This window comes from Canis lupus, chromosome 38 (genome assembly GCF_003254725.2).
Source record: "Canis lupus dingo isolate Sandy chromosome 38, ASM325472v2, whole genome shotgun sequence".
Lineage (NCBI taxonomy): Eukaryota > Metazoa > Chordata > Mammalia > Carnivora > Canidae > Canis > Canis lupus.
In genome coordinates, this window is record NC_064280.1 from 15534774 (window position 1) to 15562523 (window position 27750).

A 27750-nucleotide genomic window follows, 5' to 3' on the forward strand; every position below is an offset into this window, starting at 1 on the left:
GGAGCTGCGCACGCGCGGGCCGACCCAGGCGCCCCCGGGGGGGCGGGGCGGGGCGGGCGGGGCCCGAGTCGCGTGGCCGGCGGCGGCCGCCGGGGGAGCCCGCGTCGACGTGGAGGCTGCGCGCCTGCACCCGGGAACGAGCCCTGATCGTCGTTCTGGCTTTGAGCCGCGGGTGACCTCATGGGACGTCGTGCACGCCAGCCCTGGAGTCGTTTGGCGCGATCCTGCTGCTCGGGAGACGGAGCCCGGTTACGGAGTCGCGCAAGCATCGGAGTTTGCAGCGGTGACGTCCTCGTCTGGAAATGAGCTCCGGTCGGACCGACTCCTCCCTGCTCCCGCTGTGAATCCCCGTAGTACTCTGCACGCCCCGCTGTAGTACGCGGTGTGCTGCGGTGTCTTCAGGTCTTCGACGTTCAGTTGGCTTCTCATTCATGCCGACGTTCTTGCCTCCATTCAGCAACTGTTGGTTGCTGGTGTTTCCTACGCCCGCCGCGCGAGGCGCTGAGTACGAAGCAGAGAATAAAAGAGACGAGATACTTTGTTCCCACGGAGCCAGAATGTCAGGAGCAGACAGGTAGTAAGCGGCTAATTACTCCTCTCTTTTAGCTGAAATCGTTGACAATGCCAGGAAGGGAAGAAGTACAGAGTGTTGAGACCGGACGAGACAGGGGACCCTTACCTGGTGGCGTTTTTTTTTGTTGGGGTGCAGGTGGAGGGCTGCCACTGCCAGAATCAGGAACGGGCTCTGCTGTAGACACCTGGGGGTCGGGACCTCGTTCAACTCCTCTTTACGTCCCCACTATCCAGCATTAGGACCTGGCAGGTCCTGCTTCGTAAATAGTTACCGAAGGAGTAAATGGAACGGAGTGTCTACCTAAAGTCAATAGAGTGGCCCGCTTCTTTTACAAGGCACTTTATTTAAAAAAAAAAAAAAAAGATTATTTATTTGTTCATGAGAGATAGAGAGAGAGAGAGGCAGAGACACAGGCAGAGGGAGAAGCAGGCCCCATGCAGGGAGCCCCACGTGGGACTCGATCCCCGGTCTTCAGGATCACACCCTGGGCTGAAGGCAGGTGCTCAACCGCTGTACCACCCAGGTGTCCCTAGCACTCTATATTCTATAAAGTTTTTCTCTGTACATTGGTTGGGTAGTCACAATGCCATCTTGAAACACTGTGTCTCATCTCACTTTTTAATTTTTTTTTTTTAAGATTTTAATTTATTCATGAGAGACACGCAGAGAGAGAGAGAGAGAGAGAGAGGCAGAAGGAGAAGCAGATGGGTACTCATCCCAGGACCTCAGGATCACGACCTGGGCTAAAGGCAGACGCTCAACCACTGAGCCACCCAGGTGCCCCTCTCGTTTCTTAAATAGATTTACCTAAGTGTCACCGAGAAGACTTGAAGTACATTTACGTTATTTTTTCTAAAACCAAAAGGGAATGATTTTAATGTTAGCGCAAAGCACCGTAGGCGCTCCCATGCTTCCCGAAACCACTTCCCAAAGTCATCGTCCACTTTGTATGACAGAAAATGGGAGGAAAATTAGTGGAGGGCAAATAGATGAAGTCCAGAGCATTCATGTCTGTCAGGCCTCTGTACACACGGAGTCCTAATAATATAATTTAGTGCCCAGGTTCCTACTCCATTAATTCCTTTTTCTAGAGTAGACTGGTTTTCACAAATTAGATGATCTCTGTTATCAGGTTAACAGGGATCACCTGTAAAATACATGGTTGGATTAAATGTGCTATAAAGTTCCTTAAGCGTCAGTGACCTATAATTCTGTGATGCAAGCTTGCAGAAAAGGCAAGCTTTCGATGCTTCTGTTTCCTATCCAGAAAAAAAAAAATGCATGCTTCCTCAGATCATCCCGTCCTGGTAATTAAACCCCCAAAATATGGCACCAGTACCAAACTAGAATAAGGTTTAAATTTATATTCCTAGCTTTAGAGGGTGAACAAAGAACACGTGATACTTTTTGGAAGGATACAATGTCGTTCCCTGAAAACCATTCAAGTTCCTATTCAGGTAAATGCATTTTGTGGAAGAAACTGCCCTCGGCTGATTCAGCTGGCCTTTGTTCTGCCGTGAGGCATTCATATATCTCCTGTGTTGTGGCCATTGAATTTCATTACTGCAGGGTTTCAATGGCGAAGTCCCTGACTTCCTTCCAAGTGGTATTGAAAAGGCTCATTCATGAGTGTTTTGAAGGACTTTAGATACCCTTCACAGAAATTACAACACTTTCATGAACTGAACTCTTCCCCCAGGAAGTTGTAAAGCTGCAGGGAGATGCCTCTGGAGCTCTGCTGCCATGGTTTCTGAGAGTGTGGGAGGGTTGTGTTAGACAGTGAACATCACTAACCACACAGTCACAAGGAAGCACATTGCAGAAAATGTGCAGGCTTTACACGTCCCAGAATAGATCCTGTCTCTCTGAGGTATGAGTTCGGAAGCTGGGAAAAGCACCAAAATAATCCAAATTTTGTGACCAAAATAATCACAGGGGGTGCTAAATGAACTCCCTAGAATCCATTATTGTGAGAGCGCTGGTAACTGTTGTTAAGAGAGAGGTGCTTCCTGAACATGGTCAGCAGCAGGTCCTTGCCCATCTTTAACAGCAGCCTGAATCTGCAAGTGCTGGGATCCAGGATGGGAGGCAAAGCATAAAGGAAAGAGTAGTGGTCCTGGAGTCGGGAGACCGTGGGTCTATCTCAGAGAGACCACAAATAAATCACATGAACTTGGGCAATGCATGTCATCTTCCAGGGCCTTTGTGTTTTCATCGACAAAATGAAGAGAATGGACTCTAAAGTCTGTCTCAGGGATGCGTGGTTCTCATAAGCTGAGAGGGAAAAGGTCTCAGAGTTGGAGTTGCTTAGAAGGAGGAATTTAGGTAGGTGCCCCAATAAGAGGCGTGGGTGGACAGAAATGAATGTGAGAGCACTGAGCATCTCTTAAGTGGAATGAAGGAGAGCGGGGAATGATGATAAATGGACACTGAAAGCTTACCTCCTTGTGCAGAAGGCCACTCTTGAACTGAAGCGTGAGCAGAAGCTAGGGCTAAACTAGTTTTTACTCAATAAACATCTGCAGCAGAAAACATCTTATTATACTGAAGGTGATGTGAGCATAGTGAGGTGATAAGCACCAGGCCTCCAGAGACTTCCTACCTAACCGGGAAACAACCACAAATGACTCTAACAAAAAGCAGAGTGTGATGACTGATGTGGATGACTTTTGGTACTCCTAAAGGGCTGTGGCAGAAAAAAGGAGAAATCAAGTTTGATTGGTAGGCTTGTCCTGTGGAAACGGAGTGGTGAGGAAGAGGTATGAAAGCTGATAAACAGATTGTTCCAGATTATGGGGAATCTCAACGTCCCCATACTACAATCTGAATTTTATTCTATATACAAGGGGTAGCCAATTGAAGATATTTTTAGAAGAGGTAGGACATGATGAGTAGCAGTATGTGGCATGGTTAAAGAGAGAAACCACCTCAAGATCGCATTAAAATATTCTAAATGAGAAATAGTGACAGTGGAAAGTCAATTCAGCTCTAGAGGCCAAATCAGTGGATTTTTAGTATATGATTAGATACAGGGAGTAGGGAGGGAAGATGAGAGGCAAAATGACTGATGTTCAAGCGTATTGTTTGGGCAGCCTGGGTGGCTCAGTCTTTAAGGGTCTGCCTTCAGCTCAGGATGTGATCCTGGAGTCCTGGGATCGAATCCCACATCAGGTTCCCTGCATGGAGCCTGCTTCTCACTCTGCCTGTGTGTGTGTGTGTCTCTTATAAATAAATAAAATCTTTTTTTTTTTTTTTTAAAGTACATTGTGTAAAGAACTATGGAGATGGCAGTGGCATGTCAGCCACCAAAAGAGAACCTCCTAGGAATGGATTTGGGGGCCAACAGGAATTGGATGAATGCAGTATTGGATTGTTAAATTTGTAGTGCCTATGGAAGAGCTATGTTTAAAAAAAAAAAAGTGGTTTTTTTTTTGTGGTTTTTTGTTTTTTGTTTTTTTTAAATAAGCAGAAGTTAGAAATACAGGATTAGAGAGTCCTGAGATAGACCTACCAATGGAAGCCATCTGCAGAAGTTAAACTGAAGGACAGGGATTAAAAGTGCCACTGGACTCCGCGGGGAGAGAAAGATTGGTAGCCCAGGAAACAACCTAGAAGAGCTGCTTTTTAAAGGGCAATAGAGGAAGAGCTCTAGTAAAGCAGACTGGAAAAAACAAAGAAGTAAACCATATATAGTAGGACTATGTCACAGAGGCTAAGGGAGGCAGAAGAAAATTTCGTGACCAGATGATTTTATTGTGTTGAGTTCAATAAAGAATTTGAAGGGAGTGAAAGCTAAGAAGAGGTGATTGCATTTAGGGGGTAGGAAGTCACCAGTGATTATCCAGCTTATAGAACAGCAAACTCTGTTTCCTTGGCAGAGATTACCAACTTCAGAGGTAGCTTATTTTTCTAACAGCCACAGGGGCTTAGTTACTTCATCTCTTTGTCTCTAACTCTGGCTAAAGGAGAAACTTTTTATAGAGAAAAAGCAGCTTTCTTTTTACTGGGATTTAACAATTATGGAAAGAAGAACCAACTTCACTAAGCTTTAAGTGTTCTATTGCTTATTTGAATGTAAGAAAAGATACTTCTGTTTTCAGTATTTTCCAATATTTACATTGGGCCAAAATCTACCTTATAATGGCATAAGAGAAGATATTAACATAGTTAGCTAAAAAAGGTAGGTACTGGTGCACCTGGGTGGCTCAGTGGTTGAGCGTCTGCCTTCTGCTCAGGTCATGATCCCAGGGTCCTGGGATCAAGTCCCACATCAGGCTCCCTGCAGGGAGCCTACTTCTACCTCTGCTTATGTCTCTGACTCTCTATCTCTCACTTTCTCTCTCTCTCTCTCTCTCTCTCTCTCTCATGAATAAATAAAGTCTTTTTTAAAAATGTAGGTACCATAATGTTTTTAAATCTCGCTCTTCGTGTGTGTATCATTCATAACTTTTTAAAGATAAAATTGGCATATAATGTTAGTTTCAGGTGTACAATAGGGTGACTCAATATTTGTGTATGTTGCACAATGATCATTTCTTTTTTTATTCTTTTATTTTTTTCACAATGATCATTTCAAGTCTAGTTCATATCTGTCATGATACATAGTTTTTTTCTTGTGATAAGAACTTTTAAGATCTACTCCCTTATCAACATTCAAATAAGCAACACAGTATTATTAACTATAGTCATGATGCTGTGTATTACATTCCCCTGACTTACTTATTTTATGAACAGAAGTTTTACTTTTTGACCTTTTCACCCATTTCGCTCACACCCCACACACCTCCCATCTCTGGCAGCCACCAATCTGTTATCTCTCTGTGAGCTTGATTTTGTTTTTGTTTTAATTCCATCTATAAGTTTCCATCTTCTTGACCCTAATGCATTTAGGACTTGCCTGCTAAATAAGCGACCATCTTTATTTTTTTTTAAGGTTTTATTTATTTATTCATGAGACGCAGAGAGAGAGGCAGAGACATAGGCAGAGAGAGAAGCAGGCTCCATGCGGGGAGACCGATGTGGGACTCAGTCCCAGGACTACATGATCACGCCCTGAGCTGAAGGCAGGTGCTCAACTGCTGAGTCATGCAGGCGTCCTGCCACCATCTTTAAAACAATGAGAATGGGCATTTGTGGAAAAGATTATCCATTTCCTTTTTTCTCTTTTCTGAGAGATCTATTATTGGAGCAACTAAATGCCGAGATTTAAAAACAAATCTCTCTGGTTCCTCAGTCTGGTCCTCAGACTCCCCAATCTCTCTGGACTCTGAATGTATCCATATGACTGAATTCTGGCCAATGAGATGGAGCACAAATTGTTGGAAGGAAATTCCAGAAAGTTTACCTGAAAGAGGAACAAACAGCTAAGAAAACCCCTTTTGGTCTTTCCTTCTCCTTTTCTGTTTCTTTCATAGGATGTGACATTATGGCTGTAACTCCAGCACCAATTTCAGACAAATGAAGAGACCTCAACTATGGCTGAGCATGAGGATAGGAGCTTGGGTCTCTGTTTTGTGAAGCCACTGTGTCATGCTTAAACAGCCACATCTGGATTTCTTTTACATGAGAAAATAAATCTTTATGTGTTTCAGCTACGTTATTTTGGGTTTTCTGTTATTGTAGCAGAACCTAATTTTGACACAGTACGACCTAAATAACCAAGAGGAACTCTTCATGAAGGAAGCTTGTTCTGTCCCATATGCCTTATTTAAATAAAAACATTTTCATTTCTCTGAGACTCTTTTTCATTAGAAGAGTTCAGAAGACATTAGACCGACTACCTGGACATTTTGAGTTGTTTAAATACTCTTGGTTTCATTTGGGCATGAAAAATATATCTTAGATGACCAAATATTTCTTGTTTTTTTGTTTTTTTTTTTGTTTTTTTTTTTTGGTTTTTTTTTGGCACAACTGGAACAATTCCTTAAAAGGTTCTATGAAATAAAGAAATATCCCCAGGGTTATTGAGTAGCTGAGTTAAAAGTTCCAACCAGTGATTTTCATAAGGGAAAAACAAGAGCGGGTCAACAAAAGGACAAATCGTTGGAAGGACCTGGTACCCTAAGTCCAGGGACCTGGGACCCCAAACCCAGAAAGCCATCACATTGGGATTTATGAACTCAGCTGAGACTGACATCTTTCTTCACTGGACTTTCCCAACCCTGACTCACCCTTTCCTTACAGGTTTCCCAAATCTTAGGTTCAATGAAGCAGCATCCTCCCGGCCCCTTCCCTCCCCTTTGATCACTTTGTAACTAGATATTTTACTAGCTTCTTCTTAGCTTTCTCCTCTGCTCCAGTTCCTTCTTCAAAGTTGCTGTTATTCCAGGCCCCTTTCTTTCTGTTAATAGTATTTCTTCTTCTGTTGGTGGATCATTTAATAACAAAAAGACTAAAAATATCCTTGGGGCGCCTGGCTGGCTCAGTCAGTAGAGCTCAAGGCCGACGTGGGAGGTAGAGATTACTTAATACATAAAAGGCTTTCCAAATTAAAAAATTAAATCAGAGCGCCTGGATGGTTCAGTGGGTTAAGCGTCCGACTCTTGGTTTGCTCAGGTCATGATCTCAAGGTCATTAGATCAAGCCCCACATTGGGCTCCTTGCTCAGCAACATGTCTGCTGGAGAGTCTCTTTCTCTCTTCCTCTGCCCCTTCCCCTCTCACACAACACGTTCTCTCTCAAATTATCTAATTAATTAATAAATTAAATTAAAATATTTTTTCTCCCCTTGTTCATCAGCCAGTCACCAAATTCTACTGATTTAGGGTCCAAAATTTCTCTCAGATTGAGCCCTCTTGTTTCCATCCTCATCTCCATCTCCGGAATCCAGACCTTCATGGCCACTTGCCTGAACTGTTTTTATAGCCCTCTGATTCCTCTTCCTTCTGATTCTGGTGCCTTCCCTCCCCAATCATTCTACACATTGCTGCCAGAATTATCTTCCTGACAGTGTGACTTCTGTAAATCTTTGATACAGTGTCACTTGTTTAATGTGTTCATTTAAGGGCCATCTTATAGGTGCTCATTAGGTACTAGGAGTAACTGGAGGCCCTGTGGACATAAATATAAAGAAGACCCAGTGCTGATGGAGATGGTGGCTTACCAAGACATAAACAGGTAAAAATGCGACAAAGGTGCACAGCCGGAGATGATACCACAGCTTTGGGATTTGGAAAAGTATATTTGTAGGTAACATCTGAGCTGAGTCTTAAGAGCAAAATAGGTTTTAGCTGGCTGATGATGGTGGAAAGGGAGAAGGGAGGAAGTAACCTGAGCAAAGGAAACATCACCAAAGGCTTGGGAGCAGCAATGACGTGTGTGTACAGAGAAACACAAGAAGCTGTTTCTAGAAGGTGAAGTGTGACACCATGGTCAGAGGCAAATCCAGAGAGGTGGACTGTGTGAACTTAAATGTCCACAGATTTCATTTCCTCCAGAAATTCAGGGCTAATCAATATTGCTTAGTTCACTTAAAGGTGAGAAAGGTCTCCTTTTGTTTATCTTCATGAATACCACTTTTCACATCTTGTCTGCAGTCTAAAGGGCTGCAGGGAGGGGACAGGATTTTGTAGGTTGGGAATCACAATGTGTTAATCCGGCCTAGCTCCACCTGACCTGCTTGACGATTCCCACTAGAAGCTAGATTTGTGTTGTATGTTGGCTTTCTGTTCCTCGTTGGTAAAGCTTTCCCAAACTACTAGAGTTCATGGTTGAGGAACTTCCCCTTACGTGTTCAGTGAAGCATTCCCCTCTTTCAGGTCCTTCCATTTCTCCTCCTTACATTTACTGGCATTAGGAGACCCAGTGTCTCATTCTTCTTGATGTAGTTTTGTTCCATTAGGTGTTGTCAGTGAGAAACATCCTTCCAGCAGCCACTGATTTGATTGATACTTGCATCTTTCAAATCTTTTTACAAATCCAATCCTTACCACTATCCTAATTAGTTGAGTATTTTGATCTCAGCCATGCTCCATTCTTCTCTTGCTTACACGAAATGGCACCTGGAAGATTTGAGGCCATTCAGGACTATAGACCTGCATAGAAGTATGCTGGAACATTCTAAAGTAGTTAATTACTGAACACCTGCTATATGCTGCTCCTTTACCCGGTACACTTTGAAATCCTTTAAAACTCAGCTCAGTTCTCACCTCCTTGGTGAAAGACCTGATTTCCTCAGGCAAAAATCAGTCTCTTTGAACCCCATAGCTTTTTATCTGCCTATCTATTATAAAGCGTAGCACATTGCATTATATGGTTAACTGTTTGCATTTCTGTCTCCCCCACTAGATGGTGATGTCCTCAAGGGCAGGGATTATGACCTGTTTACCTTTGTGACATTCATTTATTCACTCATTCAATACATTTAAAAAAGTACCTACTAGGTATCAGGAGCTAAACACACACACACAACTCATACTCAGTACACAACAGAGACATGTCTATGCTAGTAGATAATAGACTCCAATGAGAGGTAAATAAACAGGCAATTATAACTCCGTTTTGAAAATGCAATGTTGAACATACAGAGGAGCACATAAAAAGGGCACCTCACTTTAAGAATCAGAGAAGGCTTCCTGGAGGAAGTATCCTCTAAACTGAGGTCAGAAAGATTGAGTAGGTGTTAGATATAAAGTGGATGGAGGATAGGATGGGAACAAGGAGGGCAAAGTATTCCGAGGCACACAGGAAATAGCTCAAAACCCAAGAGGAGAAGACATAGTGTATGCTGAGATTGAATATCCTGTAGCCTGTCTAGAGCTAAGAGGAAAATGTCAAAGCTGGAGATGTAAAGGGGGCAATATCATAACAGACTCAAAGATAGGTACTACAGTTTATTAAAATTTGTTTCTTTCTCCAGTGCCTCGCAAAGTACTTGACTAATAAGTAGCTGGCTAATAAACATCTGTGGAAGAGAGGGAGAAAGAAGGAATGGCTCAGCACTCCAGTGGGTGGTATATAAATGACATGAAATGCAGATCCTGTCTGCCCTCAGGGCTATTGAGAGACAAGACATATCTGTCAAAATATGTAAATAAAAACGGGCCCCTTTGATTGAATACCAAAAGAGAGCAATGCAGGCAAACATGGTTAACTCTGGAGAGATTGCTGTCACCAGGACTTGTCAGGGAAGCCTGCATCAAGAGGATGAGGTCTGAACTACATCTGTAAGATAAGTATGGTTTAAGCAGGAAGAAATGAAAAAACAGATTTTGACATTTTACTTCATGGAGGTGAGAGGCAAGGTGAAGGAGGAAGAGAATCCCTTTTAAACTATTCTTGGTTCCTCTTCCTATCAACTTCTGTTTAATGAAGAGGTGTTTTGAGAACATCAGCATGTTTGCTAGAGAGATCTGACTGCATAGAGCATGAGACTCTGTCTAGAAAGACCTGTTCATGGAATCAGAGCCCAAGAGACTCATGTTCATACACTTGACCCAAAGTGAATATACTCTTTAGTATGGATGTATGTTCTGAAAAAAAAAAAAAAAAAAAAAAAACAGTACAGAAATACAAAATATGTTCAGTGTTAATTGTTCAACTAAAATAAAACCATTTTCCAAAAAGGATCAATTTTGCTTTACAAAAGCAACCAATACCCTACAAATTTGAAGCAATAATTAACCAAGAAAATTCTAGAGCAACAAGTCTGTGGATAGTTTCTTGAGCCCGTGTAATGGAATTTAACTTCTACTATCCTGGCTAAGTCTTCTATTAGCTGTGCTGGCATTTTTGCCTGTTGTCTTATAAACGCATTCCAGTTACAGCTTGCATATCACAATTGGATATCTTTGATTTTTTTCCCCAATTTTAGTGCAGGAAGTAATTTTCTGTCAATGTAATGGTTTATATGTTATGAAATTAAAACTTATTTTCTCCTCATTTCTTTTCTGTTAAGCTTTAAAAAATTTCAGCATTCTTTTTCAGTCTTTGCTATTGTTTGCAACACTCCCAAATTTAGAATAATCCTTAAATTTTCTTATTGAGCATTTTTCCTCCTCCTCTCAGAAAATCCTTAAATTTTTGCCCATCACATTCATGCTTTTTATTTATAGACTGTGACTTAAAAGTGTGAGTTCACTGTAGAATTTCAAAATGTACTTGTAGACAAATATACTGACCAGATTTATTATTTCCCTGCACATCCTTCTCTTAAGCAGGCTAGCCATACTGTTATATATTGCTTTATAATAATTTTAGCAGTTTTAAATCCTCCTGCCCAAGTCCATTTGAATTAATACTGAAAATAAAATTTTATAAGATATGATCATGAGATAAATTTTTTTTAAGATTTTTATTTATTTATTCATGAGAGACACAGAGAGAGAGAGAGTCAAAGACAGGCAGAGGGAGAAGCAGGCTCCATGCAGGGAGCCCAATGCGGGACTGGATCCCGGGTCTCCAGGATCATGCCCTGGATTGAAGGTGGCGCTAAACCGCTGAGCCACCCGGGCTGCCCGCCCCCCAAATTTTTTTAATCATTAGTTAACATTTACTAACAGTGGTGTGTTGTACTCAAGCTGCTTTCTACTAGCGAGCCAGAGCTGATTAGAGTAAACTTGGAAGAAATTTGTAAACCATTGCTTTCAGCTTAGTGTCTTAAAATCTGCCACAATGAGAATTTGTACACCAGAGAAATCAGCAAACCCTACAAATTGGGATTTACTTTTTCTACCTCTACCAAAACCACTTGTTAGACTATATTTCACTGAATCTAAGATGTTGTTGCTTAAAAGCTGGACAATTATTTTATACATCACAAAGAATAAGAAACATTGTCAGTTAGACTATAACATAACCTTTTTTTTTTTTTTTTTTTTGGTAAAGTGTATTTCCCTTTCAAAGGTATTAAAATGTGGAAAAATATATCTTAGAATCAATGATATATGACAATGAGGTCTCACATATTTTCTACAATTAGAACATGAGACAAAGAAATTTCCTCAGTAGGCTCTGTCTATTGTGGAAATCGTAGTCTGGGGGATTTTGGACTGAATCAATACAAAAGAGATCTTTTTGGAATTATTTGATTACCTTCTTACCTAAATACTGTTTCACTCTTAGTTTGTTTCTAATCTTTTGGAATAATGCACACATTTTCTTTTAAAAAAATGCAGCTAGCCTCATACTTTTCTATGATATTGTCAATAGTATTTTAAATGAATTAATTTCTTGACAATAACACTTGCATCTATACTTCAGTCTGCTAGTCAATTTATATAAAAATTATAACATGTTTATTACTGATTTCTTTTTTTAAAAGGTATATTTATTTGAGAGAGAGAGAGCACGAGTGCATAGGGAGGGGTAGAGGAAGAGGGAGGGAGAAATTTTAGCAGACTCCTCACTGAGCTCAGAGCCCGACAGGGGACTTGATCTCAGGACCCTGAGATCAAGACCTGAGCTGAAACCAAGAGTCTGACGCGCAACCAATTGCACCACCCAGGGGCCCCACTAATGATTTATTTCTTAATAATCATGCCCTTCCTCTCCTGCTGAGTTGCTTCTGAACTTAAAGGTTAATGAAACTGAAGCACATTTTAAAACTTTCTATGTGAGCCATGATAAGTTCTCTGTTCTTAACAGAAAAACAGTAACATGGAACTACATATATGGTTGTCTCTCTTGCCAGTTAGGTTATTTATATCTTATCAGAAAAAAGCCATTGTATTGATATATCTACCTGCTACTTAACAGGGCGAAACTTAATTGTGACATTGTAGGAAACCAATGATCAGGGAGTGTATAAATTACTCATTCACTAAACTCAAAATACAAATGGCCAGCAGATAATTTATGGTGACGATGTAAATGGCAAAAATGCTAGGAGATAACAAGCACTGGTTTTTAAAAGATCAAACATCAAAGCAAACTGCAGTGTTGAATCCATTTTGAAAACCACTTATTCTGAATAAATGTTATGTTTGAAAAGACAAAGAGCTGGATAATCACTTGTGAGCAGGAAAATAAATCATTTGTTGTTATAGAATTTGAAAAATCAACGCTATGACTTTTAGATTGTCCAGTAATTTCCTTTGCAGCTAGTAATTTTTAAAACATAGCTACAAAACAGTTTTGCTATTCCTACCGAATACTTGATGAGTGATGATTTATATAGAAAAGGAGTAAAAGCAAGGAGTGTTTCTTATGGAATTTATGCTTTGTGTAACTCTAGGAGTCTCACACATCATATGTGCTTTCACCATGAAGATAAGGAAACGATTTGCCAACCCTCATTTAATCCGAAAGTAGACTCTGTGTGGTATGTATCATAAGTGTCAATTATTAAAATTACTATCATTTATGTTGCTATGAAATGAATATAGATTTTATGTGTGGAAATGAGCCACCTGCATTTTATTTTTTAAAAACAGGTGTAATCTCATCTTGCATTTTACTAATTTAGCCATGTACCATGAATCCTTGAGCATCTGCTGTCATTCTATTTCCCTTTATCTATTCTGTTTCTCTCTCCATCTTCCATCATCACTGCATCTTCATACACTGTGTACTCTCTGAGTGCATGACTCTGTAGTATATGCAGCCATTCTTGCTAAATTATATTTCCTAAAAAATACTTACCCTTTGGAGAACAATATATTTTGTAAGGTATGACATTAAGCTCTGTAAACCTGACAAAATCCATTTTGAGATTTTTTTTTCCTAAAGAAATTAAATTTCGAAAGTGCTGAGATGTTAAGCAATGAATAAAACAAGGGAATAAATAATTCACTAATGTATTAATAAATATTTCAGTGCTGAATGGAGTCCTGGTTAATGCATGTTAATATCTTAGTAAGTGAAATTCTTTGAATGTTTTATATGTTACAACTTAAACTATTTAATATTACTAGTCATGGATCTGTAGATAAAATATTTAACAAAAGTCAGTAATGAATATGAAAAGGACACTTTACAGGTGTTTTAATAAATGAACTCCATAATAGTATAAGACATTCAAAGGCAAAGGTATGTATTTATCATCCTCTAAATCTGATTTTGTTGTTTTTACTTAAAATAGATTGTCGGGGTGAATTCTGAACACAAATATTAAGAGGCTCATTGCTATTTCAATGAGCTTATAGCCTCTCTTTATATTACATTTTTGTCCCTGAAATGTTGTCTTCAGAGATTTTTAAAGAATTTTTTTAAAAGATTTTATTTATTTATTTATTCATGAGAGACGCAGAGAGGCAGAGACACAGGCAGAAGGAGAGGCAGGCTCAATTCAGGGAGCCCGATGTGGGACTCGATCTCAGCACTCCATGATCATGCCCTAGGCCGAAGGCAGACGCTCAACTGCTGAGCCACCCAGGTGTCCCAGATGGATTTTTTTTTCCAGATGGATTTTTTAAAATACGAATTTTATTTTTACTACTTCAGCCTTAAGCAGTGCATTTTTAATAACTTGACATTATCCTGTAGGATGAAGAGTTTATTAGGGCTGCCAACTGCAAACTGTCCCTCTGATCAATGCACTGCACGTTAGTGATACTGCACACATGCTCACATTCAACGAGTTAAGTCTCTTAACCTCACAAACCTTTGTGTGCACAGAAGAATATAATTTTAGAAAGTGTTTTCTGGCAGGGCACTTTTGACATTTTGGCCCTGATAACTCCTTGTTGTGGAGACTGCCCTGTCCTGTATACTGTAGGATACTTAGAAATATCCTGGCCTTTTTTTTTTTTTTTTTTCTCTAAATTCAATGGCCAACATAGAATACATCATTAGTTTCAAATGTAGAGTTCAGTAACTCATCAGTTGCATATAATACCCAGTGCTCATCACATCCCATGCCCTCCTTAATACCCATCACCCAGTTATCCCATTTCCCCACCCACTTCCCCTCCAGCAACTCTCAGTTTCTCCCTATAGTTAAGAGGAAATATCCTGACTTTTGTATGCTACATGCCAGGAACTGTTCCTGTTCCTGTCCCACATTGTGATGACTAAATATATCTCCAAATATTGCCAAATGACCCCTAGGAAACAAAATCATCCCTTGTTGAGAACCACTGATTTTACAGTAATATGTTTTCTGGAAGGAAGTTAGGAATCATAACATAAAGTATCAAAAGTCCTTTACTATAACAGAAAGTGGCTAGTAATCTATAATGATTATTCCTGTAAAATCAACTTTATTGAAATGTATATTACATAGATTTTAATTGTACAGTTTGATGAGTTTTAACAAATATGTACATCCATGTTGCCTTGGCCCAGTCGAGATATAGAATGTTTCCAGGGTGCCTGGCTGGCTCAGTCCATGGAGCTTGTGAGTTTTGATCTCACAGTCGTGAGTTTGAGCCCCATATTGGGCATAGAGATTACTTTAAAATGTATAATATATATAGAGAGAACATTTCCATCATCTTAGAGAGTTTCATTTTGCTGCTTTGCTGTCAATCCTGGCCTGCACTAATCCAAGCCCTGGCCCAGAACAGCACTGACTTCTATAGTAATAAGGTAGTTTTGGCTGTTCTAGAACTTCCTATAAATGGAATAAAAAAGTATACACTCTTTTGTGTCTGACCTCTTTCACTCAACTAAATCTCTGTGAGATTTATCAATATTGTTGTATATATCAGAAATTTGTTCATTTTTATATCCATTTGGTTATATCCAATCTGTTTATTCACTCACCTGTTAATGGACTTGAGGTTGTTTTCAGTTTGGGTCTATCACAAACAAAACTTTTTTTGAACATTCATGTACAAGCCTTTGTGTAGACATATATTTTTTATATCTTTTAGGTAAACACCTAAAACTGGCATTGCCATATCAGAAGATAGTTGTATTATTACATTTAGAGACAGATGGTTATACCATTTTACACTCTTACCAAGAACACCTGAGAGTACCAGTTGTTACACATTATCATGAACACTTGGTATTGTCAGTCATTTTAATTTTAGCTGTTTTCATGATTCTGTAGCGATATCTCGTCATGATTTTAATTTGCTTTTTTCCTGATAACTAATGAAGTTGAGTGTATTTTTATGGGCTGATAAGCCATCCATGCATCTTCCTTTGTGAAGTGTTTGCTTAAGGCTTTTACACATTTTCCAATTGGGTTACTTTCTTATTGAGTTGTGAAGAGTTCTTTATATTCTGGATACAAGCACTTCGTCATATGTGTGTATGGATATATATGTATATATATGTATGTACACATATATACAGTGAATACTTTATCTGGTCTCAGACTTTCTGAGACAGAACCACTATAAAGATTGCATTTAAAGGATCTCATTATTTGAAATAAGTCCTTCTGAGATTATTTTTATAAAGCAAACACCTAAACACAGGTTTATTCTATTTTCATATAAATGGTTCTTAAAGTTTGCATAATCCTAAATCATAGTAGTTACACATAAAAAAACTCCACTCATTCCTTAACACAACTACTAACAATTCTGTAATTGTAAATAATCAAAAATCTAAAAAGCAACACTTACTTTATCAAATGTTCTGAGGTGTTTCTCCTTTTTTTTTTTTTTTTTTTTTAGATTTTTTGAAAATTTATTTATTTGTGAGAGACAGAAGGAGGCAGAGACACACAGGCAGAGAGAGAAGCAGGCTCCATGCAGGGAGCCTGATGCAGGACTCGATCCCAGGACTCCAGGATCACACCCGGGCCGAAGGCTGGCACTCAACCGCTGAGCCATCCAGGTGTCCCTGAGCTGCTTCTCTTGAAGAGATGTATATGTCTATGGCTCAATGTTAGGTAACTCGATAAACTGATATTAAGACGGTGGGGAGGAGTGATATAATCTCTGTAGTATAATATTATGTATATAATATAGTATAGTATTATATATACATATATTTTATGTATATACATATAAAATGTGAAGATATGATGATAATGTTGATGATGATGGAGAAAAAGCAGAAAATTCTTGCTATTCTTTAGAATTTCCCACCCCAGGGCATCTTGTATTTTAAGATACCATCCCATTTGTCAAAGGACATGCTGTATGTAGAAATGCTACTAGAGTTACCTGGGTTGGGCTCCAGAATCAGCCACCTCCAATTACAGTATTTCTTTTTTTTTTTTTTAATTTCTTTCTTTATTTATGATAGTCACAGAGAGAGACACAGAGAGAGAGAGAGGCAGAGACACAGGCAGAGGGAGAAGCAGGCTCCATGTACCAGGAGCCTGATGTGGGATTCGATCCCAGGTCTCCAGGATCACACCCTGGGCCAAAGGCAGGCGCCAAACCGCTGGGCCACCCAGGGATCTCTCCAATTACAGTATTTCTTAACTAGTCGGTAAACTTTCCAGGAATGGTATTGCATTTATCCAAGGAAACAAAGGAGTACATGGCAGTTAGCTTCTTTGGAGGGCCCTCAGAAAATGTGAAGCTTGGAGTAAATATAGACGGTCCTCAGCTTTAGGTGGTTCTACCCCCTACTGTTTGACATTTCTAGCATTCGGTAATTTCCCAGATGTTACCACTTTGTGCATTGAAAGGAAGGCTGAAGACAAATGAATTTGTGTCATTCTTCCACCCTCGATAATTGTGTCACTGCACTGCCTTGCTTCTGAGTGTCCCTCAGTGCCCACTGAGTGTTGTTCAAACTGCTTACGTGACAGGGTTTAAGAAAAAAGGTCCTGGCACTGTGTCTGGCACACAGTAGGTCACAATAAATAGTAGTTCCCAACCTTGATCCCGGGGTGGTGGTAAATTTGGGGGGAGGATTTCTTCCACATAGAGCCAAGTCTACTCAGATAAGCTCTCTTGCTAAATCTCTATGCTGGAAGGTGCATTTGTTTTCAAACTACTCCCTTGCTAAGAGGGCACTCCGTTTAAAATCTTAGTTTTAGACTCTCTCTCTCTTTCTCAAATAAATAAATAAAATCTTTCAAAAGGGGGAAGGAGTGCCTGGGTGGCTCAGTTGGTTAAGTGTCTGCCTTTGGCTTAGGTCAGGATCCTGGGATCCAGCTCCGTGTTGGGCTCCCTGCTCAGAGGGGAGCCTGCTTCTCCCTCTCCCTCTGCCCTTCCTCCCTTCTCCTTTGGCTCTTGCACACTCTCCCTCAAATAAATAAAATCTTTAAGATATAGATAGATAGATAGATAGATAGATAGATAGATAGATAGATAGATAGATAATAAAATCTTAGTTTCCTTAGTGTCCTAAGATCTTAGGACAATCTCTGAGCCAAGCCCCCTACTGAACAAGCCCAAGGCATAATCATTTTCCAGGTGGACGCTGAAATCCCCCTGATTAACTGGGGCTGATTGACACTGCCTGCTGTCCCCGCAGAGCCAGCAAGCTCCTTTCTCTGTGGTCAGCTTCCCTTTCATTCCCAGCCCAAGCAATTTTCCTTTTGTTTTCATGCCCCCTCAACTATGACTTAACAGAGGATTTGTTATATTTTACCCAGCATTTTGAGATGAAAAGCTGAAAGATTGTTAGATACTTTTAGTCCTCCTTCCAGCAGGAAACAGAACTCTCTTAGTCTTTCTTTTTTTACGATTCAAATTTGACTTTTATTCAGAATAAAGCTTCGAGGTTTTTTTTCCATTTTGAAGAAAAAAAAATATAGTGAAAGTGCAAAGCATGAAAATCTGAATGCGAATGAAATCAGTGCATATATTTAAAAGGGATAGAGTCCTTGGCCTGCTTTTTGTATTAAGCAGTTTGCTCTAAGTGCTAAGGGACGCCTCATAACACAGTTGAAGAAAATGGATTTTTGCCTTCTGGGTTTGAGTCTTTGCCCTTCCTTTTATTCTTTATTTAACCCTGGATATGTAATTTATCCTAAGTGAGACTTCATTTTCACCTTTAACATAGGAGCAATGATACTTGTTTAACTCCCTTGTAGGGTTATTATGAGGGTCAAATAAAATAATGTGCAGTAGGTTACAGCTTTTTGTAGACTGTAGGTAGGGCATGTTGCAAATTACAGTTACTACCAGGCACTTTCAAGTGGTACTAGTGAATTACATTTGCTTTTATTCCTTGTGTTAAATGTTTCTGAGAATTATGGGTTGGGCCAACTCATTGGCTAATATAATCTTTTTATCTTTAAAATTTTTTTACAAATTCATTCATATACCTTAGAGAGACAGAGAGAGAGAGAGCAAGTGGAGGGAGGGGCAGAGAGAGAATCTCAAGCAGACCTCACTGAGCATGGAGGCCATCGAGTGTTTCCCATCTCATGATTCATGAGATGGTGACCTGAACTGAAACCAAATGTCAGACGCTCAACCAACTGAACCACCCAGGAAAACCCTGCTAATTTTTTTTTTGTTTTAATAAAGACAAAAGCTGGATTTAACTTTTCACCGAATACTATGATTAATTATGTTGAAAATCTTATTCTCTATATCCTAGATCGGGCTTATGATCCTAGATAGAGAGAATAAAATAGAATTCCTGAAGTTATAGGAAATAGGAATAGACATATACAGAAGTAGATAAATTGCTTAGCTTAATGGAAAAAGAGCCCCTTCCTTTTCTCACCCAAGAGCAAGGACTTCTATGTTGTGGGTTGTGTGCCATAATTTTTCTGACTTATCTTTTCTTACTAAATATTCTCACACTCTGGGCAAGATACACACCAAGGTAGTTGAGAATTTTGGCCACTGCTGTATAAATAGTAGAGTAGTAGTAGTATTTTTTAAAAAAATAATTGTGGTAAAATAGACATGGCTCTCTGAGCCCCATACTATTGGGATTTTATGGAGGCATCCTCACATAGGCGTGATAGATTATTAACTCTATTTTCAGCCCCTCTTCCATCTCAACAGAGTGTGGGGTAGGGCTGAAAATGCCAACCTCCAATCATAACTTGGTCTTTCCAGTGACCAGTCCTCATCCAAGAGCCATCTAGGAGCCCAGCCAGAGTCGTTTATTTGAAAAAAAAGATGCCCTTATCGCCCAGGATGTTACAAGATTTTCGGGAATCTTGTGTCAGGAACTGGGGGAAGAAACCAATGTATATATTTCTTATTATAAATCACAGGGGTAGTACTCCCAAAACTAAGCTTAAAGATCACTTCCTCAGGAAGACCTCTGATACCAAAGTCAAGGACTGTGTCCTCTGATATGAGCACAGAGAACACACTAGGTTTCTACTTTCTGGAACTTATTATATCAATATTTATATAATGTTTGTGTTATATATTAGAATATAAACTCCAGGAGGGCTGAAATTGTGACTCCTCTTATCTTCAGTGCTATAAATCACAATTAATGCCTAGAACACAGTGAATGTTCAATTAACATTTCTGGAATAAATGAGTTTTGATCAATAGCATTTGTGAGGCTAACCTCTCTCCCTCTCATTCTCTGTCTACAGAGATATTTACTCTTACTGAGTTTAATAAGCTATTACTTATAACCCATTTTTTTTCCCCCTCACTCTTCTATGATCAGTTTCCTTTTCCCAACACCTACTGGTTGGACACATAGTGTCATGGTGAATGAATGGATGGTGGAGTGGCTACAACGTTGCCAGGCAGGAGAGAGGGCTCTCTTGTTGCACTTCTCAAGGGCTTCATCTGACAAAGCAATGATGTCCTCCTGCACCCAGAAGTTTGCATTTTGACCTTATTCCTAGGGAATGTGCCCATCAAACTGTGGAGGAAGTTGTTCCTTTCTTCAATACACTTGACCTCTTTTCCTACTTTAATTTAACCACTAGAGGGGGCAGTGACCTGCTCTGTTGGGGCACCGGAAATGTACCTGTAGAGTATGAGGGCTAGGTAGGTCTTGGTGATCTCCTGCGCCAACTCTTCCAGTTTTATAAGCAAATAGAGAGAAGAAGGGACTTGCCTAAGATTACAGAGTTGGTCAGTGACAAAACCCAGATCCCTTGTTTTCCCTTCTAGCATTCTTCATTGCAGCACACTGTCTCCTGCCCATACGTCCTTGGAGGATTCTTGCAGGGTCCACTGAGATAGATCAATTTTGACAAGGCTGATTAGCTCGCCAAGAATTCCTTGGACTGCCAGCATCATCATCCAAGTTTATTAATGGTCCATATCTATGCTTGTGGGCTGGAGGGAGGAGTAGCATGACATAATGGCAACCGTGTTGAATGCCAGCAGTTAGAAAAAACAAGATGTAGTGGATGGTTGGTGCTAGCTATTGTCTTTCTGTTACATAAGAGGGCAAGCTTTCTGTTACATCTGAGGCTTATAACTACCCTTTCCATCCCTCGCCTGTTGTGGGTCAATAACCCAGGTCTGGCTAATCACAGCTTCATGTTCCTCCCAGATGCAGTGATGATTCAAGAGAGGATATGAAATCCAGCTGGGTCTATTAGGGTCCTACCCATGTCTTTAGGAGTTTGAAATCAAAGGAATAACTGTCATGTCTCAGGGGGCATGGTGCCAGAAGAATACAAAGTTGGATGACCGTGGACATCCCTCTAGTCAAATAGAGAAGACTTGCTACCAGAGGAGATTAAGAGAGTTAAGCATAGACCCAGAGATGAAAGCCATAGGGAGTAACAAATCCCAGTTTTAGTCCTTCAGCCCTGGCTCCTACAGATTCACAGGTTCCCTGAGTTACCCTACCTACATGAGCCTATTCCTGCTTTTTTGTTATTTAAAGGTAGTTTGGTTACATTTTTGTCACAGTGAAGAATTTTGACTAGCACAGAGACAGTTCAAACTTGGTGTACGATAATAACACCATTCCTCTGACTTCCAAACTCAACATCAAGCCAGAGGTCCATCTTTCAAAACCAGACTCATGGGTGGATAGTGATTAGTCTAGTCTTAACATTTTTAAAATACTCCCTCACTGATTTCTGTCCCGGTTAGCTCAACCAGGAAGCACATGTTGTTAGTGAGGCAAAGCACATGGGTCACATGGTTCAATTAGTCCTGTTTTGTCTATAACATAAGACTTACCCCTGAAAACATCCAGCTGTTTTGCAACTCATGCCCTTGACCATGTTGTGAACCAGTGTGGCTCAGAGCACATCTACACTGTCTCTGGAAGGGAGCGTGAGGTCATAGAAGGAGCGCTGGGCTGCTCCTTCAGCTGCTCAGGTGATAGCGTTCTATTAAACTCCAACTTTTCCTTATTGGGAGAGCCCCCAAGTGAGTAATTTAACTTTTTTGGGCTTCGTTTTACCAGATTATAAAAAATACTCTACTTGAGTGACATGGTCCTAAGATATCGTCTAGCTTTAAAATGGCATTATTCCCAAAGAACAAGTGAAGTACATCTTTGATGAAGGACAAGTCAGTCTAACTGTCCTTGTACCAAAAGGATATCGTGTTCAACCCTACTGTTTTTTCATCAGTCCTTAGGGCAGACTAAGTAAGGAATCATTAAGCATCTTTCAAATAGAAGTCTCTGCTTCTGGCACCAAAGCACAGCCCTGCACTCCTTGGCGAATGATTTGCTACCCTTAGGGCTGATTCTTAAATATGCCAGGGAAAGCCAATCCCTTCTGTAATATCAATGATTGTGAGGCAGCAGTTCTTTACTTCAGGGCCTGGGAGCCAGAGCTTTCGTCATATTCTCACCTCTGCCACCCTGGCTCCCTGTGACACCTCCGCGTCCCAAACTGTGAAGGCTGAGGGTTGCTAGGAGACCAGAGCTGAGGCAGCAGGCAGCCATCAAGGGGCCTCAGCTCACTGGGGAAGCTAGACCAGGGAACACAGCCTCGTGAGGAAGTAGGGAGGCAAATCCCTCTTGGACTCTTGATCTAGTTTCTAGAAACTGAGTCAAAGTACAACTGGGGGTGGGTTGGGGAAGAGCTTTCTCAGTTCTCCAGATCAGATAAGAGGCAGAGATGCAAGATGAGGCAGCACATGAGAGAAATTACACGAGGCTGTAGAGATGGCAAAGAAACCAAAGGCTTGTTGCTCAGAGGAAATAATGGCAGAAGGAGACATTTGGATTGCAGTTCCTGGTGAACTGGTGTGGGACTAATAGTCCCCCGCTTTCCTCAGATCTGACATGGCGGCCAAATGCTTGCAGGTTCCTGGGATCCATGTGACTGAGGCCATCCTTCCTTGGCCTGAGCTTGCCTCTGGGAAGCACTCGAGCTGATCCAAATGCAGATGTATTTGAATTGCTCCAGATGGCAGGAAGCTGAGCCAGTAGCGCTCAGTGTTAGTAGGTGGGGAGCAGTGATAAATTGGACTCTGATGGGAACCCCCTAGGACATAAGGTTAAGACCACTGTAAGGCAAAGGGTGACCTCCTTACCTGGTTATGTGCTTGACATAGCACCTGGCACATGGGAAAAGCTCAAGGTCTATTGTACTGGTTATACTTAGCTTGACAGATGGGTATTGACTATCTTCTCCCTCTATCCCCAGACTTTGCCTCTAATTATTTTGAGGTGACTGTGGCTGACAAATATCTTTAAAGTAGATCTTGTCTTTTAATGCCCTTTAAGGGCCTCTTTTTTTTTTTTTATTGGTGTTCAATTTACCAACATACAGAATAACCCCCAGTGCCCGTCACCCATTCATTCCCACCCCCCGCCCTCCTCCCCTTCTACCACCCCTAGTTCGTTTCCCAGAGTTAGCAGTCTTTACGTTCTGTCTCCCTTTCTGATATTTCCCACACATTTCTTCTCCCTTCCCTTATATTCCCTTTCACTATTTATATTCCCCACATGAATGAGAACATATAATGTTTGTCCTTCTCCGACTGACTTACTTCACTCAGCATAATACCCTCCAGCCTTTAAGGGCCTCTTGTACTGTTCCTGTCCATATGTGAGTTTTAGACTCAGAGTCAGTCCCCTTTGGACAGTCAACAGTGATGATTCATTCTAACATTTGCCCACATAATTTGCCCATCCCTGACAGACCAAAATACCTGACTCCACAGAACATCAACCATGTGCTACCACATCTGGCCAGGAAAACGCCACCTTCCTCTCATTTTTGATTGTCAATTGTAGAATGTCTTATAGATGTTTACGTGTTGTGTGGTCTGCCCCAGAAGTCACCATGTCTTGGTGAGGGCAATATGACCTTCAGGTGAGTCTATTGTTGCTCTAGCCTTGACTGCTGACCTGGACACAGCTGACTCCACTTGAGGTTATGGCTTATTGCTCCTAGTGGTCACAGCAGCAACAGCAGCACGGTGACAAGCTCTGCATTAGAAGGAATCACATCCTGGAATGATGTAATGTTTCTGGATGTGTGGTGGTTGGGTCACATGAAGTCTGACATCATCTGGAGGTGGGAGCTTCTGGGAATGCTGCCACTAGCAACTTTGCGGGGCAGATCGGATCATAGCTCTTTCAGGAGGCAGAAAAGCAAACAAAGCAGAGCAAAACAAAAGGTATGTGCCAGCTTCAAAAATCCAAGTGGTCAAATCACAAGGGAGAAGAAAGAGAGTTGTAATACTTACTCCAGAGACTCTAAAGCCTTACCCCTCAGCATTCAGACACATTTATAATCAAAGGACCTTGAGAGGCTTATCTGCTTCAACCATTTGCCTCTAAGGAAGATTATAGCTAAAACTTCAAAGCCTGTAAAACTCCAGGAGAATGATGGCACATAACCTGCTTTGGTAGGTGGCTCCAATGTCACTGCCTTTGGAGCAGTGGCTCTTAGTTGACTAACTAGATGTCTAGGGGGAGGGTTTGGCCATGTCACACCAGCAGAGATTCTTATGTATTCTAGGTGAGTAGGGAGATAGAATTTGGGGAGAGGAATGTGGAGTTAGGCAAATAATGTTTCTAACAAGCTCCCTGGATGGAGTAAATATAATATTTTAAAAATACACAGCTTTGCCTTTATTAATTATGATGATATTTTTAATTGCAAAATTTCAAACATAGAGAAAAATCAGAGAATACTAAAAGAAACACCCACATCTACCCTTCACCTAAATTCACCAATTAAGAACATTTTCCATACCCATTTCATTTTTGTATTTTTTAGACACACACAGAGTACATAGAGAAAAATCAGCAAACTCCCTCTCTTTCATGTGTATCTAATTTTTTGAAGAATTCTGAAAAACTGTCCAAATTTTTCAAACCAAATGTCACTGCTGCGTAGTCCTCTCCCCCCATGTTGAGAACCTTTTTTTTTTTTTTTTTTTTTTTTTTAAATCAAGACAGTGTGTTCTTGTGTTTGGTTTGGTTCTCTTACACCTAAAGATAAACGATAAACTTTCACTCTCTGGGGAAAATAAGATAACAGCTATCACTGCCATAAACACACTTTCTGCCTTTTCATTTTCACCAAGAGGAAAGCGAAGCACTGAGCATGTAAAATGACTTATTTGGTCCTGGCTAGACTGTATGATGGCCAGGATTCAAAGACTTTCAGTTTCCATCTTTTTGTACCAACCACAGACAAGCAGAGATTGCTCTGTGACACTGACTTTTCTGTCCTGTCTTCTATTCAACAAGGGTGACATAAGGAATGTCATAGACCAAGTACCTCACTGCTCAGCTCTGAAACCTTCTGTTTCTACTCTTCCATCTGACTCCCTCAGTGCCTGGTTTTTCGTAAAAAGATACGCCGTAAGAATATCTTGCAGCTGGACCCCACCTAAGCTTCCACCCAGCCATCTCACTTCTCCACACTGAGCCCTCAAATACCAACATGCTCCCAACATACATACGTGTGTGTGCATCACCACTAAAATTAACAACTCAAGTCAACAGCGGTTTATTGAGCATCTCGCTAAGATCAGGTTTGGGTCCTGGAAACTCTGGACATGATCCCTGCCCTCGGGAAGTTTCCCTGATCTACCAAAGAACACAGATTAATTAGACAAATTATTTTATTTGTGATGCATGTTGTATGGGGAGGGAGCACAGGTATTTAGGGGATCCTACTGCAGGGGAATTTGAACCTAGTTTAGGTCAGGGAAGTGATCCTTGGGGAAGAGATGTTTAGGCTGGTTTCTCAACACCTGAGAAAGACAGCGGCAGAATATGGGGGAGTATGAGGAGTATGTTGATAATCTTCTGCATCAAAGACGTACAAACTCGCGAGGCTCTGCAGCTGTTGGAAAAGGAGCCCCAGCTGCTGCTTCTATCCACAGCCCATGTTAGCCTTTGAGTAGGTTGCCTTTTATCTTAAACATTGCTTTTCATGATCTGTTGAAGCTTTCTGGGTTCAACAAATTATTTCACTTAGCAAAGTGTTGGAATTATACTCACCTCTATGCATATCTACTCTGGCAGTCTGCTCTCTATTCCTAATTTGGGAATCATTTTTCTACAAGCTTATATTTCAAGTCTCTGGACAGCCAGTCAAAGTAGAATTCCAAATCTGCAAAAAATTGTCAGACTGCATAAAAAGCAATATCCTACTATATTTGTTTACAAAAGATATACTTTATTTTTGTTCTTTTACTTTGAAAAAGAAATGTAAGCTCTCTGCCGAATGTGGAGCTCAAAGTGATGACCCTGAGATCAAGAGTCACACACTCCACCGACTGAGATAGCCAGGTGCTCCTCTCCCCACAACAAGAGATGTACTCTGAGAAGAAAGACACAGGTTAAAAGTTAAGTGATGAAAAAAGATGTATTATGCAAACACTAATCATAAGAAAGAAGAATAAAAAGTAAAAACAAGGGCACTTGGGTGGCTCAGTGGTTGAGCATCTGTCTCTGGCTCAGGGTGTGATCCCAAGGTCCTGGGAATCGAGTCCCGCATTGGGCTCCCCACAGGGAGCCTGCTTCTCCCTCTGCCTATGTCTCTGCCTCTCTCTCATGAATAAATAAATAAAATCTTTTTTCTAAGTAAAAGCAATGGTTCATGAGAGACAACAGAAGCGAGAAAATAAAATGAGCAATTCAGGAGATGCAATATGCCATTAACAGTCATTCCAGAAAAAGAGAACAGAGAAAATGGAGAGAAGGAAATGATCAAAGAAAAAGTATGAGAACTGTTCCTAGGCTTGAAGGACATTCACCTCCAGACTAAAAGGCTCACAAGTACCCAACGCAATAAATAAGGAACCAAGCCGACTTTTAGAACACCGTGAGACAGCATGCTGAAAACCCCCAGAGAGAAAAAGTAGAACATACCAACAAGTTCTGGAATAAGAATGGAATCAGACTTCTGAATCACATCATTGAAAATTAGATGACAATGAAGCAAAGACTTCAAAAGCAACACACACACACACAAACACACACATCTATATATTCAATCTGGAATTCTACTCATCCAAGCTATCATTCAAATACGACACTAGAACTAGATAAAAGATATTTTCAGACATGTAAGTTCTCCAAAATTTACTTCTCCCTTTTAGAAAGCTACTGAATGATGTGGACCTTAAAAGAGAGAGAGAGAGAGAGAAAGAGAGAGAGAGAGAGAAAGGGCAAACCAAGAACTAAGCATCCAAGAAACAAAGGATCTTGCATTAGAGGAATGAAACTCCCAGGATGGAAGAAATGGAAGTGTCCTATGTTTCTGGCTGAGCGTCAAGCCTAGAGCATATCCTGTGCAGGTTGGAGGCAGGCAAAAGAGCACACCAGGAGGGCTGTCACCAAGGATGAAAATGGATCTGGGGATACCTGATACATTTACACAGGAAATACATCTCATGAGGATGACCCCCCCACCCCGGCTTCCTTTGTAGTTGGGAATGAACCTGTAACATCATTCTGGCCAGTAAGACACAAGTTGCATTCTACTGGGTAGAAATGCTAGGAAAACTATTGTTTCCTTATGAAAAATAAAAAACTAGCTGGAACACTTACTCTGTTGGTCCTTGACCTTTCCCTCCTCTTGAATGAAGATGTCTTATCTTGTGGACATAGAGGAGCCATCTTGAGACTATGAGTACAAAAACCATAATCTAAGGATTCGATAGTATAAAGATCAAGGATCCTGGAACATGGATGATAGAAGGACAGAAGCAGTGTTTCCCAAAGTGTGGTGGGGGAATGGCGTCATTTAAGTGGAATTTATGCAGATTAGCATTAAATAACATTGAATAATGCACACCAAAATCCAATCATTATTGCTATAATTTTTCTTTGCCAATATGACTGGTTTGCTAAATGCACCAATAGACCAAATGAATTATTGCTACCACCTTCAAAACAGGGGCAATGCAAAGGTTCAGTTTTCATAGGTCAAAATGAAAGAATATAGAATTGTTTTGATAATATGAAAAAAATATGTAGTAGATCACTAAGAAAAATACTTTAAAAAAAATATCACTGCTTAACCAAAGAGTCACAGCACAAGGGATGATTGGGAG

At 40.5% G+C, this 27750-nt stretch overlaps 1 long non-coding RNA gene across 1 annotated transcript; it reads left to right on the plus strand.

Moving 5' to 3' along the window:
• The first annotated feature begins 44 nt into the window (after positions 1 to 44).
• Positions 45 to 27243, plus strand: LOC112643117 (uncharacterized). Its single transcript, XR_007409200.1, has 3 exons — positions 45 to 574; positions 12747 to 12833; positions 16084 to 27243. It is a non-coding gene; the product is annotated as an uncharacterized LOC112643117 (long non-coding RNA).
• Positions 27244 to 27750: the final 507 nt, after the last annotated feature.